The 19,580-nt window shown below is 39.4% G+C and overlaps 1 protein-coding gene across 6 annotated transcripts in view; it reads right to left on the reverse strand.

Annotated features, from left to right (window-relative positions):
- The window catches only part of CCDC85A (coiled-coil domain containing 85A), a 202,851-nt gene that overhangs the window by 13,158 nt on the left and 170,113 nt on the right, over nucleotides 1-19,580 (reverse strand). The gene's annotated exons all lie outside the window — the stretch shown is intronic.

The raw sequence follows: 19,580 nt of genomic DNA on the forward strand, positions 1-19,580 counted from the left end.
TCCCTGACAACATTCACTAAGACCCTTATCTAGGTGTGCTATGTCCTAAGGAATAAGCATTTTTTTTAAATATAGAAAATTCAAATGGTTCCCAAATTCCAGTGTCTGAATGTATAATTTTAGGACACTAAAAAATGACAACATAATTCTTCAGTTCCCACCGATCTCTTTTCCTAGAAGCATGTGCTGTGTTGTGAATAGCACTGGTCTAATTTTCACTCTTCTCCAATGTTTGGAGGTTGAACAATGAAAAAAAGAGTAATGATGACCAGCAGTTGGTACTGGCAAATCTCTCTTCTGAATCTGTGGAATCAGTGGAACCAGTTACCTATTAAAAAAGTCAGCCACACATATTCCTCACATATAACAGAGAAAATTATATATTTGGACTATGATGATCATTTCATTGTAAGCAACACAGATTTGAACATGGCTCTTTCAGTGATCATCTCATGTGTCAGTGTCTAATTTCTTCCCATCAAAAGAATTCTATCCAATAATTTATAATATAGTTTATGGCTCAAAATCCACCTCTCCCCCCCAATTTGCATAGTTCTATTCTTGAGATGATCATTAAAAAGTACTGCCTTTTTGTTTTGTTTTGTTTTACAAACGAGTCCTATCTTCCAGATTTGGTTCCCTTCATTACTTAAACATCTCTCAGATCTTATGTTTTCGGATTCAGTGACTGAGTAAGACATACAGGGATTCCTACTTTCGTTCTTCCTTAATGATTGAACCTCAATGTCTCTCCATTGTAACAAGCTCATTATCATAACCATGAAATCTAAGGTAACATCTATAGCCATTTAGAGGCCTGCTGGAAGGAGCGGCCCTTTAGCTACAACCTTTCCCCACTTTTGTAAAGTAGATACAACATGAAAAAATAGCTGTGCCTTTCAGCATCTTGTAAACGGTTCTTTTAAGACATTAAATAAAGATTGCATAGTAGTATTAATCTGATAAGAGGGGGCAATATACATGGGCCAGATTTTTGTGGAAGAATAAACTACTTGGTGATATAACCATTTTAAAGGGAAAGATACTCTTAGAATCAGGATTATTGACTTTCTACTCATGTGGGCAACTTAAAAAAAAAAACTCCGGGTCATGGAAAACTGTGTTCTGGACTGGCCATCATTTTGAGCTTCAAGTAAATTGAATGGTATTTATGGGCTAATGAAAGCTAGCTCTCTGCTAGCTCTGTATAATTGTCAATGATGCTCTTTTCTGAAGGCTACTTCATAAAACGTAATGAGCCTCACTAACTCTGTAGGTAGAATTATTTTTGGCAATTCAGAGCTTGAAGTGGGGGAACCCAGATTCTGGCCATCAACTTGGAGAACAACTCCAAACCTTAAAAAAGTCACTTTCTATTTTCTGAGGAATTCTATTTTGCTTAGTTTTGTTTTCTTCAGTTTTCCAAAATTCCAAGTTTATAAAGAATGCCTGAATGACCCTTCTAGTCCCCTAGAAATCAGCTCCTTTATATCCAGGTATGTAGAGTAACCCATAAATTAATTGAGGTATCAGGAGGACCCACTCTAAATGCTAATAGCAAAGTAATGCTCTGCGTCAAGACTGCGTGGGAGGTAAATTACAGATTACTTACTATGTGGTAAGTACTCATTATAGAAATCATGAAATCTAGTGCTATAAGCAAACACCCTAGATCAAGACACAAAAATATCCCTTACTATCACTGAAGAAGATAAAATGTATTGGTACTGTTATGCCTTTTATCACATGTTATCTGGAAGATGTTTTTCCAAGAAAATTGAGACTTGAGATATTTTCTAATATTGTCCTTACAATAACAGAATTCTCCTCAGAATTAAGGGAACAAAAGAAGCCACTCAAATTTTTTAAAAGATCATCTAAATAAGAAAATATATTACTTATGGTCTCATTGAGTAAAATTATACTTCATAATAGGGGTTTTAAGAAAACCAACAAGATGAAGCTATTGTGATTAAGTTGTCTTCTTGCTATTTTATGGTTATATTTTATTATTTTAATTAACATTCTAGAAGTTTCCATTCTTTGGCCTTAAAGAAGACATATTAAAAAAATTTTGAACACAAAAAATATGTTTTTATATTTTATCATATAAAATACAGGCTTCTCACTTAGATATAAATCAGATGTAATGCATTTATAACAAACTTTAGATCCCGGCCCTCTTATCTATTATAGGAAGCCAACTATGGAAAGCTAAAGATCGATCGGCTAAAGTGGTTTCCTGTTAGTTAAAGATGTTCAATTTTTAATAAGATCTAAAGCTAGGTCAAACTATCAAACAGTGCATCAGAATGCATACCTAGTTTAGGAAGGAGGATGGATTTCCTTTCCTTATTATGGGACACAGGGAAATGCTTTGCTTAATTTCATCAGGAAAATAATACTTTGTTCAGTTTGACCAGTCTTCATTCTGACATACTACAAAATCGCACTAGCACACAAACAGAAGCTTTAGAGGTTACCTTGACAAACCTGTGAATGAGCTTAGAAATGCTAAAAGACTCTCTGCTTTGCTCTAATGCATGCTATTTAGTTGATTGTATTCAAACAAAAGTACATTTTTAAAATTTATATGAACTAACGTAAGGAATCTATTCAATACTGATTTAAAATATTAAGTAATTTCCTGGATTGATAGCTACTCATTTATTCACTTAAATATTTACTAAGCACCTACCAAAGGTAACATCCCATGCTACGCCAGGTAGATATCTAATCCAATAACTTTTTGTATAAAGAGCAGCCCAGTAAGTTCAAGTCATGGACTCTAGGAGGGTCACACTGCCTGGGCTCAGATTCTTGCTCAGACAGCTGGCAGGTATGTGACCTCCCTGAGCCTCAGTTTCCCCATCTATAAAGTGTGGGTAATTATGGTACAATGGTACCTCACTCGATGAGGCTATTTATATGAAAAGAGCTCTTAAAACAGCACCTCGCCCGCATTAAGTGCTCTGCAGCTATTTGTTGTCCTTATCATGAATGTGTTTGCTTTGCTTATCAACACATTTTATAATTTGTCAACCTACTTTCACATGTTTATTATTGAGAGTAGTTCTCGACCTGGGGTGAGCTGGCCCTCCTTCGGGGACATCAGGCAAAAATGCAGACATTTTTCGGTTGTTAAGATTGGGCAATTTCTATGGGCATTTATGGGTTGAGGCCAAGGATGCTGCTGAATGCCAGGACGGCCCCCACAACAAAGAATTATCCAGGTCAATAGTGCTCAAGTTGAGAAACTCTGATTTAGAGAAGGAGAACTGTGTTAGAAAATGGCAAAGCCAAATTTCTGACGAGAGCTTCGTAGATTTTGCAGATGAGGACAAGTCGCCCCCATGATTTGGAGCTTGTGATGATTTTAACCAACTGAGCCACCCAGGCACCCCAGCTTGTGATGATTTTAAAGGAAACTCTCAGCTTCAGCCCTCAAGTGGTCTAAGTATAAAGACATCTATCTTCCAACCCCAAATAGGAAATGGCTCTGACAGAAGGGAAATAATTAAAAATACCCCAAACATCCTACTGGTAACAAGGCTAGCAGAAAAAGAATACAAATGGGCAACACAGGGCAGTGGTCCAAAGAACAAAGAGCTCTCTGAGAGGAGACAGCATGTTGCAAGCACCTTAAGAATCGAGACACCAATCCCACAGAGAATAAAAGTGGCAGAAGGCGTTGTGTGGAAATGATGAAATAAAGCTTCCTTAGCAATACGGCAGGTAGAGATTCTGCCCTCAATTTTAAGCAGTCACACTAGGAAAAAATACAATTGCCAGCAAATAGAAATGAGGGCCCTGACCCTGAAACAACATCCCGGGGCAGATGAGAGCATTGTGTGATGTGCAGAGGGAATCAGAAATCCCTACCCGACCGGCGACCACTCTCTCCTTCATACGTAGCAAAGGGTTGTACTCTGTTTATGGGCTTGCCTCCTCAACAGATAGAAGACTTCCTGAGGGCGTGTCTGAGTCCTCAGAGTAGTCAGCCATGGAGTTCCTGCTTCATGTTAGGACTCTCCGAAATGCTGTCATTTAAAAGACTATTAAGACTAGCTAATATGAGCTCCTACTACATGTTAATACCTATTAAGACACCAACTGTTGGCCTGGTGCTGTTCTCAGTAACTGAATAATTTATGCTCCATAATTTTTGTATTGCAGTCTCGGAGATCTCCTATGTACCCGCTGCTTAGTTCCTGGGCTGCAAAGAGATCCTGGGGAGGATCCAGTTGTCTGAAATGGCTCAGAGTCTGGGGGGAGGATCGTAATAAAAGTGTGTTAATGTTAGTAACTGATACAGATGAACCAGTGTATACCAGCTGAACATCAGCTCTGTGCTCATTTGACTTTCTCCATTCAAGGCACGTAACTGTGGCCACAACAGTTACTTCAAGTCTGCATCTAGAATTATAACCCAAGGATTTTGAAACTTTGAATTTTACAAAGTCTCCTAAAGAATCTGTTGGGAATTACTGACAATTCACTTTGGAAAAATTTAAGAGTCATGCTCTAAATGAAATACGATAGGGCTCCAGATAAATTCAGTTTTCAAGAGAATAGTCTATTTCCTGTTCTAACTTTCTTCTATTTGAGTTTGGGTTCAGTGATACTTTTCTGCATCTTATGCTTTTCTTGATACCATACCAGTGTGATCCAGGATGTCCCTCTTTTGGTTCTGGTTTCTATTCATTCATATTCATAATTCTCTCTTCCTCTCTCATCCTGGAATAGGTATCTTAAAAACTTGCTTCAGGGCACCTGGGTGGCTCAGTCGTTAAGCGTCTGCCTTCAGCTCAGGTCATGATCCCAGCGTCCTGGGATCGAGGCGCCCATCGGACTCTCTGCTCCGTGGGAAGCCTGCTTCTCCCTCTCCCACTCCCCCTGCTTGTGTTCCCTCTTTTGCTGTGTCTCTGTCAACTAAATAAATAAAATCTTTAAAAAAAAATAAAAAACTTGCTTCAATCCTGGCTTTGCTGATGCACAAGTAATGATCATGTGGACTTTACTTTCATTGTTTGACAGATGAATATAATTACTCTGACCACTCACCTTAAGGTGAACTGATAAGAATCTGGTTCATAGCGCGGTTTTAAGCCCTATCACATTTTACAGTAAGATTTCATGTATCTTTGAGCTCCTTGAGGTCATTGTACTTGACTTTTACTATCTTTGCAATAGTGATGATTAGTACCCTAGCTGCAGATAGTAGTTGCTCAATAAAGATATTATTGGATGGTCAAAATCTAGGTGTGAGACTGTGGCTTTTCCTTTATCATCTCAAGAACAGTTGTGTCAATGCTTTACTCGTGTGTCTATACATTTGGTAATTAGAAGCCACTCAACTACTTGTCAAGTAACTAAAGCACACCTCTAGAGTGCTAGTGTGGCCTGAATCAAGAAGTGAAACTCCATTTCTGTGATGGTCCATATTTTGGCAAGTTAAACTCCAACTAAATTCCCATTATTTTTTTTTCCTTCTCATTACCCAGGTAACTCATATTTGAGCAAAATAAATTCATCCTGAAAATCTTGAATCACTTCTATTTCTAAAGCTACAGTAAAGCTCAAATATGTTAAAATAGCAACTGAAAAGATCACTGGGGATGGTTAGTAGACCAAAAGTAGAAATAGACTTATGACCAGGGCATCCAAAGTATATGCTGGTTCTCATCAAAATCATTACATAATGCCAAACATCAAGTGGTAAAAAATAAAATATCATCAAAAGAGATACTATTCTCAACTTCTTTAAGTGTAGGCCAATCTCTAAGTATCCCGGTGTTCCCAGCCAGGGAAACCAGAAGGTAAAATTTATTCACTCATTCTTCATTTTGTATGCCAAATAACGGCTAAGATTGAGGCCTGTAGAGTAACAGAAGAGATGGCAAGGAGCTTTAATTCAAAGAACCTAAAATTTTAGACACTTGCCCCATTCAGGGAATCAGAAGTGGTTCAGAAGGATGTGAGAGGAACAAGAACTGAGGCGGACATGAAAGGCAGGAGTCAGATTGTGGAGAAACTTCACCATGTGAAGGATTTTAAATTTATTCTATGCTAAGACATGAGCTGTGACAAGACCCGATTTGTGTTTTAGAGGCCTTTCTAGTAATAACATGGAGAATGATCTAGGTGGGACAAGACTGGTTGGGATGAAGTCCGATTAAGAGATCGAAAGAGGAGTCCAAGTGAAAAATGATCATTCTCTGCCTGCCCCCGGGCAACAGCGGAAGGAATGAAAAGGATAATACTGATGGACTGCAGGGCAGAGCCCTGTGAGCCTTTGAGGTAATCTGAATCCAGGATGGCTCCCAGCTTGCTGGTGGGGCACTAGCTACATGGTCATGCCGTTAACCAGGCCAGACAATGCCACTGCAAGTCAGGTATCTAACTCCTTCCTCAGATTTGAAAATCAAGATGAAAGAGGTAATTAACAATATAAAGCCCCAAAACATCTCTCTCACAGATAACCCCACGATGGTTTTCTTCTGACATGTAAAAGAGCTTGCAAAATCTTTAAATGAAAACTGATTGTAACTTCATGCCATGATGAAAATTTCCCATCAAATAATACAGTGTTCTCGGGAGAACAAAAAAGTAATTTTGAAGTACCTGTAACTCTAGGTGAAACTTGCAGATATAGAAATACAGTTTCAAAAATAAAATAAAATAATTACAGAGGTTAATGTGATGCCTTTTTATAAGAATTAGAGAGGGCAAACCCCAGAAGAAAAGAATCCCTATCTTGAAAGGGCTGAGACAGCAAACACCCTGTATGGCTGTAGCCAGAGTGACAGCAGACAAAGAATAACAATGAAGGCCTGGTTAAAAAAAAAAAAAAGCTGTTAAACAATAGGTAGGAAATGTGAACAATTACATTTACGTACATTCTGCTTCTAGGTAATGAGTTTATGTGCTAAATTCTTGTCTTTTGTTAACCACACAATCCCCAGTGAGAAACACTGAAATTTCTAGGAAAAAAATAAAGAATGATACATTTAAGTGGTTTTCCAATCAGGTTGACACTAATTAGTGAAAATTGATGGCATTTTTGCTGAGAAAAACATATCTGAATACTTTTAGGCTCGTAAGAATGGGGGTCGAGGAGGCCGGAGTAGGACGGAGAGTCAGGGCCTGCAGCTGAAATGCGCGTAGACACTGAAGCAAAAAAGGAACGCTAGTTAAACCCTGCATTTGGCTTGCTGAACAGAGCTGGCTGATGCTGGCGTTAAATCCCCCAGCACTCCTCAGAGCCCGGTGGTAGACGTGTAGACGTGCGCAGAGCTAGAGCCCCAGGGACTAACCAACTATTTAAGAGAAATACTTGCTGAGTTGACTGAGAAATATTACTCTGTGAGGTGGCGTTGGCTGCCCTGGCTTTGGCAAGAGGAAGAATCTTCTTTTCCTTCTTTTTCTACAAGGCCCTCCCCCCAATCCCCACCCCAGCACAAAATGGGAAGGTCAAGATGAGAGGTAGACAGAGAGGTAGAGTCAGCTTCATCCCAGGGCTGCAACCTCTCTGGAATGCGTATGTATACCCCCAATGAGCACAGCAGCTTGAGAGACTGCAGTTCTGCCCATGCCATTTGTTGGATGCTCCATCTTGGAAGATTCACAGTGACTTTATGCGTGAAGGCTCACAAAAACAGGAGCGGCCCAAACAAATCCAGACAGCATAGCCTCTGCGAACGTGGTGGAAATGAAATCTCAAGCCAGGAGCGATGAAATCCCCCCATTAATGAGAACACCATCAGGGCACAAGAGGAAGCATCTTGAAAACTCTTTTTTCACAAACAGCTCTTACTAGGAAGAAAGAAAGAGACTTACAAATAGGTTTATGTGTGTCCTACCTCATGACATAAATAACTTATGATGAAAAGCAACAGTTTTGGATTCAAACTATAAATGCCCATTTAAGTCAATAATATTCAGAAAGGTAAGTTGAGGACCCATCAGAGTTAAAATAAAGGGTAAAACTACTTTGCAGAATTAGCACACAAATCATCTGTAACTCTGGGAGATTAAAGAGGTTGAATGAGCCTTTCCTTCCAGTCTGGATGGTACTTTCTCCTTCCCAATCTTTAAATTTTAGAGTGTCCCAGGGCACAGCCCATAAACCTCTTTTCCCCTCAACATTCATTCAACAAGAAGTTCTAATTCAGTCCCATAGGCAAGTATTCTTGCAAATTTGTATCTCCGGCCCTGACCTCTCCCCAGACTTTCATCTCTATACCTAACTCTGCAGGTGATGTTTCCTCATAGATGTCCACCTCAAATGTACCATGTCCAACACAGAACTTGACTTTCCTGCACCTCCTAACCTGTTCCCCCCAGTGTTCCCCATCTCCATAAACAGCACCACCAATCATACAAAATTATTTAGATCAAAATCCAAGGAGTCATTCTTGATTCCTCCCAGGGCTGCCACACTGGACCACCCCTGGGCTGTCACTCACTGTACAGCCTATGTAAATAGTTCTTCCTGGGGTTGTCAGTACTCAAACTATGAAGCCACATGCCGCCTCTTTCCCCTATATTCCAGATCCAATCCATCATGAAGCACTCTCAACTCTACTTCAAAATATCCTATGAATCCAATGCTTCCTCAACATCTTCATTCTACCACTTAGTTCAAGCTACCACTACCCTCTACTACCTCTACTACCAATCTAGCTCCCTAATGAGTGTCCCTATGTCCTCCCCTACCTGCCTCTCACTTCTTCAGTCTGGTCTCTACCTAGCATTCCCAGTGACCTTCTGATAATGTAAATGTATCACACCCTTGCTCAGTTCCTCCAATGGCTCTCCACAAACTCAGACCCAAACCCAAACACTTGACTTTGGTCAACAAAGCCCACAGGATCTGTTACCTGCCTGTCTCCGACCTCACCTCCTGTTATTCTCTGTCTCACACACTCTATTCCAGCCACACTAGCTTTCTTGCAACTGTCTCCTCACACATGCCTAGTTCACTCCCACCGAAAGCCTTTGCCCTTGCTGTTCTCACTTCCTGTGATACTCTCCCATACCCCTTCTGATTCCTCCAGATGTCATTTCCTCAGAGAGGCTTCTTCTAACTCCATGTAAAATACCCTTTCACTCCAGTCACTCACAGTTCTGTACCCTGCTTTTGTTTCCTTCAAAGTGATTATTACTTCCACATATCACATATTTAGCATTTTTAAAATAATAGTCCACTAAAAGGTAAGCTGCATGAATTCAGGGCTGTATCTCCATTGTCTAAAGCAATATCTGTATGCAAGAGGTGCTCTCAAAAAATATTTGAGGGGTAAACTATTGAAAGAATGGCCAATATAAACAATCAGCTTTCCATCATCTACAGAAATCCCATTCCATATTTGTTAGGGGTTGTTTTGTTTATATGAAGAAAAGTAGGGGAAGCCCACTAATCACCTATCTTTAAATGCATATCCCTGCATCGATCTAACGATAAAAGTCAACATTTCTCATTCCAAATAGCAAGGTCACTGCTTTTGTCTAGCCTCTTTGAGATTCTGAATGTAAAAGATAGCATTAATAGCTGATAGAAAGCAGTTTCCCTCACCCCTACATACAAATCCTGACCACAGTTAATGCCACAAATGAAGGCTGCCTGGCTAAAATGTTCCGTTTCTCCTGAAGTCTCTAGGTCCAAAATTCTGAGAACAGTACCCTAGTAAAGACCTGGCTGAACCATAAAACGCACAGCTAAAATTTCCTGGAAAGTTCTATAAAGCAATGTCATAAAGCTTTAGAAAAGGCCAATTTTAAAAAGGAATTTTTAAAAGTTAGAATTTTTACAATAGTATCATCCTGGAAAACAATCAGGTTAACCAGTAATAATAAGTTTTCCTAAGCTAGTCAGAGTGGCCTTAAAAAAAAAAAAAAAAGTCTTTCGCTAGCTCCAGAGAGAAATGACCCGGAGACTAATGAGCTCTGTAAGCTTCTCACTGCCTGACCCTCAGCAAGTCACTTGTCCTCAGTGGAGAGGCTAAAATGGAGAGCCCTATCAATTAGCTTCATGTGGCGGCTGTGAAGGGTGACTAATAAACCTGATTGCAAGGCACTCTGAAAACATTAAGTGCTATAGAGAAGTTTCCTAATTGCCAGATCGCCATCAGTTGCCATGAAAGCACTGCGAATGCATCTGGCTCTTTTTAAGCTCTTTTCCACCCCTTGGCTCTTCTGATGTCAATCAGTCGTTGTGACAAAGACAAAAAGATGAGTGAGGATTCTTCTCACCCTCCTATAGGTCTCCTCCTGATCCACAGGAAACATGATGGAGACGCAAACTAGCCTTTGCACTCCTTTGTTCCTTCCAAAGTACCTTGCAGATCCCCATGAAGAGAGACTGCATGAATGGCCCACGGAAGGCCTTTCCTTTTTGTCCTTTTCAAGCATAACATAGATCATCATTAAAAACCACAGATTTGACAAAGATCATGGGAGAAGAGAATATGAATATGAACGACCTGAAAAATACAGAATTCACTTTATTCTTACTAGTGATCTCCCGATTTCTCACTCTACCCTGTGATGTCCTCACTTAAAGAAAAAGGGAGATTAATTGGTTTCCAACCTCCTTCCAAGCCAGAAAAGGTTTCCCTCATTCGCTGAGAGACATGGATTTAGAATTTCACTTGTCTGTGAAGGACTATATAGCATTTCATGTTCTTTCCAAGCTACCAGCCATGTGGTATCTATTTTAAAGACAAGCTTGCCCATGTTCTCTTTCCAGCAATCTAAGATGTGCAAGGACACAAAAGCAATATAATCACTCACTAACGTACACCTTCAATCACCAGACATATGGGTTTTGGAAAAGTACAAACTTCCTATCCATTAGTAATACAACAACTGTCCTGTAGGGGAGGACGTGCCTTTTCAGGTCAAATGCAAACATCTTGATCTCCAACAAATTTTCCCCCCAAAACTAAGTGGTTTGTTGGAAAGAATAGCTTTGCCTCTTCCCAACTACTCCTCTGGTTCACTCACAGTGCTTTTCAAATCCCACATATTGATAACTGAGGGCAGGTTTGGGAATGACAGGACAAAGGAAGTTAAGCCAATAAAAATATAAATAATACTTACTGGGAAAAGTTTTTGTATATAATAAATTATTTATGCACAAATGAAAATGTATATAACAATATGAGGGACCAATTAAAAAATGATATTAAGAGATAACCCAAGAAATTGACAAATGATTTCAGGGCAACATAGGGGTCAGCAAACTACTGTCGGAGTTAAATCCAGACCCTTTCACCTGTTTTATAAGTAGTTTTGTTAGAACACAGCCACAGCTGTTCATTTAGATATTCTGTTTTCAGCTGTTCTAGTGCCATGATGGCAGACAGGAGTAGTTGAAAAACACCATATGGCTCACAACTTTGAAAATATTTACTATCTGGCCCTTTATTTAAAAGGTTCCAAGCCCTGGTTGAGGGGATAAGAACATTATGATAGACTGGAATAGTCTGGGAATTTTTTGGAGAAGGAGGTAAGTGGCTTACAAAGAAACTATAATTGAAACAGAAGTGGTAAGTATTAAGTAGACAAATATTCTTTCCTGACTAATCAGTTATCTAGGGGCTAGACATGTCCTTAAGAATAATAAAAGAATGAGAAAATCTCCCATCCTGAGAGAATCATTATCAGAGCAATGAAGTCTCTCAGTGACTAGTAAAACAGATGGACTAACAACTCACTGGGTTTTTTGGTTAATTCCCAATTCAGACCCCAAGGATGCTACACCAGAGCTCTGGATGGTGATGGTGGAGATCGTGGTGGTGGTTGGTGGTGTTTTCACCACTATCTTGCTTCAAAAGAAACACACTTGCCATGCAACAGGTTTCAGCAAAACGGGAAGAATGCTAGACTAGTGGTAACAGAAAATCTGGGCACAAACCTTGCCTCTGCCCATGAGTTAACATTCTCTCACCTGCAAAACAGAGATCATCATAGGGGCCAGGGTCAGGATGGGACAGCATCAAGATGGCCTCAGTGTTGCTCCAATATACAGGACCTCAGCTGATAATCAGGATGTGGTTCTAGGGCTTGTGACAGCAACAAAACTCTAAGGTGGAACGGGCGACTCAACCAGCCCCATCCTGTGTGCTGTCTGCACCCTGAGGCTGACTCAACTGCAAGGGTTACAGGATTCTTGTAAATCAGCCATTTTGCTGTGGCCTAAGCTTTGTTTCTCACAGGGAGAACGGTCCATTTCAGGCTGCAGCCCCATCATTTAAGAACTTGTAAAAATAAAAGAATCGGGCACTATCCTTTTCATGACCTACAGCGTCTCTCCCTGGGCCCTAAAGACTTAAGATTCTGAATATTGAAGACCAACAGGATTGATGCCTTCAAACAGAATGAACATAAAAGATATACCTAAAATTAAAAGCATAATTTAATAAGGTGATAAAGTACTAAAAATCAATGTGATAGCAACAGTGGACATTTTCTAGGCTTAAAGACCAAAGTTCTATTGATTCGTAAGTTACTATAGCATCATTTACAGCCCTGAGAAACCACCCAGAATTGAGAGCTGTCTAATGACTCTCTCATGACTGATTCTGAAGAACTCTGTCAATATCAAGATCATGAGCAGGGTACTTGTTTTGAGTGAAAACCACTGGAGAGGCTACTGCTCTTACCTGCCCTCATGTCCATCTTAATCTCGTTCTCCAGTGTCAAAGGCTCAGTGGAACTGGTTCCCTAACCAAGAGAGTCCTCTTCAATTAAATGAATGCCCGTGAGGCCACATGCCTACCCTCTTCACAAGTGAGCATTTAGAGGGTCCTGTCTTAAATCGACCTCTCCAAAGTCCTTTTCTACTGGCAAAGAACCTGAGCTGCCATCACCAACTACTGTATCATTTGCAGAACTTACTGACAAAAGTGTCTGAGTTTTGCTGGCTAAGGACTCATGTGTTAAAATACAAGTGGGATAGAAACAGGGAATGGAAAGTGAATGGGGCTAGTTCCAAACAAAACAACAAATTTTAAAATGCAAAGTTGCAGAAGCTCCCTTTGTCTAAAACTCTTTGTGAAAAAGATGTCAAATTCGAACTGTAGCTTCTGTTAACTTCTGGCTCTCAATACATGCTTGCCATCCAAAAGGATAAAGACCTATCATTCCCACACAATTCATTTGTGATTAAGTTTGCTGGAGTTGTCATTTATTTGAGTATTTTATGTTTTTCTTGTATGAGATTTCTGGAGTTATGGACATTAAATTTTCTTGCATATGAAAATGTTTCAATAAAGAAATTGCCTTTTTGACATTAAGATACACCTGCCTTGGGTGTCAAAAACAGCTGAAATATCCTGGCTATCAAAAATCCTCCCTTTCTTAGAGCCAGCTTTTATGTAAGTCCAGGATGGCTCCCATCTGGTCCTGGGTTTATTAGTTATTTGTTATCTGTCAAACATTAGAACTTCTGCATTGCATGTTGTTCTGATGCAAGTAAGAGGCATTTTAGGTCAAAAAAAAAGAGAGAGTACCAAATTTGTTACACTACATTTGAGTCAGATTTACATTTCTCTTTGATCCTTACATTTCGACATGCAATCTTTTTCCTAATAAACTGTAGCTACATTAATAAAACTAGCAAAATAATTAGTCCAAGGGTTTTAAGCAAGGTGGTTAGTTGTCTCCTTGTTGTGCTTAATTTTTTTTTCTTTTTAAGAAATATTAATTCAAAAACTGCTTCTACTCAACTAACCTAGATTATGAAAGTTAGAAAAATCTCAAAGAAGATAAAAATTCTGAAAGAAGGCTTGATTATTTACATGCCTTGACTAGGGCACTCCTGAAATCACAAATATCCCAGTTGAGTCAATTTTGGGGAGGTACTGAAACCTGAGGACAAGAAGTTCTCCAAAGGAAAGGATGAGACCAGAGAGAGACACCTGAATGAAGAATAATGGAGTACTTTGAAAAGAGAGGAACATTTTTTGAATAGATTGACTCTTCGCCAACACTAAGTCTTCTTCCCCACCTCCATTTCTGGGCTTACCACAAGAACCTGTGGGAAGGAGTACTTGTCCCATAGGCTTTGGATCTGGAACAAGGTAGACCCCAAGCAGGAGTGGGGGGATTTTCTCAGCCCAGAGAATGTTGGGAGCCCCGATCATAGGATTCAGGGAAATGGCCAGGACATCACTGTAGCGGCCAGTAACAAAGTCAGGAGCAGACTTAAGGGGACAGGTGAAAACCCGTCCACTTGAAGGTAAGCCGAGAGAGCTAGGGCTCCATTTGTCCGACCCCAGTCTGTGCTGGTGTGGCCCAAGGAAACAGAAAACTGTTCTATTACTTTCAGGGATGCCACCTCTACAAATGTGGGCGGGTTGTTTTTCAAAACACTCCACTGCTTACTGATGTAGGAACTTCTTTGTAGAATTTCTAGAGTAAACCCCAAGTCCTCTTCTAAGACTTATTTACCTAGCCACCAAAGGCCCTTCAGACTTACAACAATTGAGGGGAAGCCCGTGATTTATTTCCTATGCTCTCTTCATACTGCTTCTCTACACGTGCTTTAATTAGCTTCATAGGATAACATGCTACCTGGTTATGTGGGCTCGATGGCACACAGTCTGAAAGATAATCCATAAGAGCTCCATGTGAACTGTAAAGGCAACACGGATCATTGTCTTACGGTGTACCCCTGATGATTTCTCTTTCATGCTCTGTGTCAAAGAGAAAATCTGAAGGAAGGCCCAGTCCACTGATTGCTAGCTCTTACTTCAGATGCTTTAGTGTCCAGAATGACTCCAATACATCAGCTATCCTTTGAAAAAGACTTTTTTTTCCTCTGGACATTGTTCCTTCTGTGTATCCCTTGTCTAGCAGACTTTGATTCATATGCAAGCCGTCTTGTCATTCTTCTCAGTCTATCACACCAGAAAAAAATAATGTATGTTATATCAGGTTTTTGTCATCTCTTTTTCACAGTAATTTCTTTTGGCTTATCTCTGAATTGGATTCCTGACAATTATGTTATATTTTAAAATAAGGACTACAGATGGTTTCCATATAAGTTGCAGGTAAATAAAAGTTAAATTTTAAACATTTCCTATATCGGTATACTCTTTCATCATCATTTAAAAAAATTCTCTCTGAAATGCCAGGTCTCCATTTATCCTATGAAATCCTTTAAAATATTTTTAAATGTGATTTAAAAAAAAATGTTTACATTAGTTTATGTGCTCAGGAAAGAATATTCTAAGTTCAGGTGATCTTTCACTATCATTTGTGCCAACTTTTAAAAGGTAGCTCCTGGGGAGCCCGGGTGGCTCAGTCAGTTAAGCGTCTGCCTTCTGCTCAGGTCATGATCCCAGGGTCGAGCCCTGCATCGGGCTCCCTGCTCGGCTGGGAGCCTGCTTCTCCCTCTCCCACTGCCCACCCCAACCTCCTCCCACCCCCGCTTGTGAGCGCTCTCTCTCTCTGTCAAATAAATAAAATCTTTAAAAAAAAAAAAAAGGTAGCTCCTTCTCACGTAATGACAGCTAATACGTAAATAATACCTAATAAGAGAATTCATACTTTTGGGCTCTCTTTGAAGTGTTGTGCTCACACACTGGATTTAAAGTACAGCTCCACAATGCTCGCAGGATACCACAGGGAGCACGGCAAAAAAATCACTGTGCTCTCTGGTGATGACTCATGTTCCAGCCATACCTCCTCTGAGCTCCTCTTTCCCACTAGTAGCACTAACTAATTCCCTGCATGTCTCTAGCTGTTCTCGACTAAAGACCCCTTCGTTCTAGGACTTAGACACAACACTTTTTTCTTCTTCTTTTTTTTTAATCCTTGAGCTCAGAATGTTCAGGGCTAGAAGGGACCACACTAACCAAATGAAGACAAAGACACCTTTGTTCCTGACCAAAGAGGAATCAATAATCATTTACATACTCATCTTATTTATTTTTAAATACGTATACTCTTAGAGAAAACCAGTGCCTTTATGTTCATTATGGAGGGATTAGAAAAAGAATAAAAATGAACATTAAGGGACATTAATGCACATTATCTCTCAAAATACACATAACATTACTCAGACTGGTATGTGAGCCCGTCTATACGCATATAAATGTGACATGAGCCTCACAGACATGTACCCTTAACTTTTACTTAAACAGCTATCTGGTGAAATTTGATTAACTTTAGAACCCAATGAGGTAGAATAACCCACAATGACATAAATATGCCCCTGTAAATAAAAGACCTAGTATGGCATAAAGTTGTAGTTTTAAGGAATTTAATATCAAAATAAAAAGGACATGCCCATTTTGTATATACATTATACATAAACACAAACTTTCTCTGGATAGAGATTCATGGATTTGCAGAGCTGAGCAGAACCTTCCATATCACCTACAACTATTCTCTTTGTTACTCAAAGCATAACAAGTTCACAAAGGTTAAGACCCATCATCTTGATCCAACAGCTAATTAGGCTAAATCCTAGCTCTTGTAATTTCTATTCTCTGTTCTAGCATATTCACAGGGACTCCTTTAATTACTTGGTAACTAAGGGTCCCAAATCACTGTTGACTATGTCTCAGCTTTCTAAAATTAACTCAGTTATGTTTTGCTTATTTTTCACACAATGCTAGCTTAAATATAATTTAGGAAATCTCCAATCACTTAGAAATTTATTTACTTAAACTGTTTTATTGTGTCAAAGAACCCCATTATTTGTCTCTATTACAGTGATTATATTTAGGCAACACAGACATTGCCTGTATTACATTTATATTTGTCTACTTTGTTTTTATAAGATATTAAGAGGCACCAACTTTAATTTTTAATGTGTTAGAAGTATGACTGATCACTTTGCTCAGGCCACAGCAAAACAAAACAAAACAAAACAAAACAAAAAACCAAACAACTAGAAGTAGAGATTTTTAAATGAGAAATGCCTGAACCCCACTGTAGGAAAGGTCTGAATCAGAGAGGAGGACAGGGTGGATTGGGTGCCTCTTTCACAGCAGAGAGGTGATGACCTCCAGTAAGAAATGGAAAGCAAAGTGAGGCTTCTCAAGCGGTAATCTTCCCATCTTTACAAGCTTTTATTAGACCCAACTTTTTACAGTTTACTGTTTTTTAATTATATATATCCATATCTCAACAGTATTTACATTTAACTAATTTAATTCCCATATCAAACATTACACAATCTTTTCTATTGTTTTCTATGAGACTGTTTCCTTACACAATGACAAAAGGAAAGACTGTTTCATCTTTTTTGATTTTTCACTTTACTTTGGATAAAAAAATTAAAAAGAGTATAAAGTCATTTCTCCAAGGCAACATTAATTTCTCTTACAGTTCCATCTCAAGTTTTCCCCAAATAGTCCTCCATGTTGCTTCTCATTCAAATATCTATGATCCTAGTTGATATTACTACACAGCAAAAATTTTTGCTGAGCGAGTCCTATCATTTTTTTGTGTGACAAATTCTGCCAAGGGCAGGTAACCAAGGTGCTATTTTTATGGCTACTCCAAATAAAAAAACATTTTTTAAATATGCCCTAGTGGTAGAATTATTATCATGCCAGTACAGATAGAAAAAGGCAGTCCTATTAAATAAGAATGGATACCACAGTCCCTAATAATTGAGTGCCTTTTAAATTCAATAATTCTCTTAATAAGTTTAGTAAATGGTATAGCTGTATTTTCTGTTGCATTTCTAGTTCATCTATTTTCTCTCATTAGAATGAAGACTTCAGTCCCTTGATCGAGTCCCGCATCGGGCTCCCTGCTCAGCAGGGAGTCTGCTTCTCCCTCTGACCCTCCCCCATCTCATGCTCTATCTCATTCTCTCTCTCAAATAAATAAATAAAATCTTAAAAAAAAAATAGTTAAAAAAAAAAAAAAGAATGAAAGATTCTCAAACAAGAACCCTCGAGCATGGGGTGGGGCAAAGAAGAATGTCAACTGTCCCCTCACTGTGAAAGCATCCATGTTGATTTTTGATTTTTTCCCCCATGAATTTCACTCTCCAGTATTTTCGCTAATACATTTTAGCTTTTCCCTTAATCCAGTCACCATTTATTCAAGTTTTCCAACATGACTTTCCCCCCCATAAATTTATTTTCCATATCTATTTGTCTCTTTTGTTCCAATACACCCACACCACTTGGGCAGCTCCCATCTGTCCTCTGAAAACTCTATTGAACTCTACATAAAAGCTTTTTTTCTTTTCTTTAATTATATAAATCATGGTGACTTAGAGAAAATGGCAACCCACAAGCATTATTCCTCTTGTGGAGTCCATTTTTTTTTCCCCCAAATAAGATTCTAGCAGCAACCAGCCCTTAATGGATTTAACGAATTTCTTCTATCAGTAGCATCCAGATTCTACTCTGGTTGCACCACATAGAGTTGCTATCCAATTACTCTTCAGGAATGCCAGAAGGGTAATTTCCAAGCATTAACAATTGAAGACTAGCACCACTTACTTTAAGCATCCTGTAAAGCATTACTCTGTGCCTGTTTTTTGTACAACAGTGGCTGATTTTTTTTTTTCCAGAGCAATTCCAAACCCTAGAAAAGCCAGATATTTATGGCCCTGTAAGACAAAAATGACTTGAAAAAGTCAGAAAATATGAAAAAGAGAAAAAGCAACAAAATAAGGCTCTCCACGGCAAAGAAAGGAGAAGCACATGAGGGAAATCTAGGTGTCAGAAAGAATCTTCTCATTTCTGTCCGGGACACTGGTAATCCGCATAGGTACACACCTGAGGGGTCTTTTCAGAGATGTGATGCTGGACCCGGGGTGTGTTGCCATGGAAGTGACAAGCTCAATTTCTTTAGAGCCCATGTACCCGCCTCAGCATTCTTGGCAATGGCGACAGGTTCCTTTCCTTTGTTCAGAAACTGCCCTGGAAACGGCCCTGCCTCCTTCCCAAAGCACTGCATTGTGAGGCCACGCTGGAACCAAATTACACGAGAGGAAGATTTTTCATTTCCATTCCTAAAATTAGACTCCTCTGTGTGTGCTAACACAACAGAAATAGAAACACTTGCTGAAAGGAGCCCACACAGTGGCGATCCGAGTTGCCACCTTTCAAACACATTTGCTCAACCCACAGCAACATGGGCAGGCATAGGACATGGGGCAGATCGGGGCAGCTTTACGGATTCTAACAAATCTCTCAAAAGTTAGTCTCAAGAGGTGGGTGGTTTGTTTTGGAGAGGGACTCTGGAGCATAAAGGACACAGAGTGCTTTCTGGGCAGATGCTGGTGCAGAAGCATTTGATGAGGGGGAACCGATTTCCCAGTAGGACTTTTAACAAATGTACTTAACTGACTTTGGAATCAGAGCAAACTGCTTATTTCTGGTCTCCTCTTGATGCAAAACCCAAACTCGACACAAAATAGGTGAGAAGAGTTTTAAAAAAATAGTTTTTCCCTCACGGTGATGTTGGAATAGTGACTGATTTCTTCAAAAGACAGTATTATTTATAATAAAATCATCAGCTAAGTGTTCTGATCATCTACTTTAAGATATTTTCTGGCTGAGTAGACTTCATTGCAGATATAGCACATAAACATTGTG

The sequence above is a fragment of the Mirounga angustirostris genome, unplaced genomic scaffold (genome assembly GCF_029215605.1).
Source record: "Mirounga angustirostris isolate CCGP_5_RB_7025 unplaced genomic scaffold, mMirAng1.0.hap1 SCAF_10, whole genome shotgun sequence".
NCBI classification, from domain to species: Eukaryota; Metazoa; Chordata; class Mammalia; order Carnivora; family Phocidae; genus Mirounga; species Mirounga angustirostris.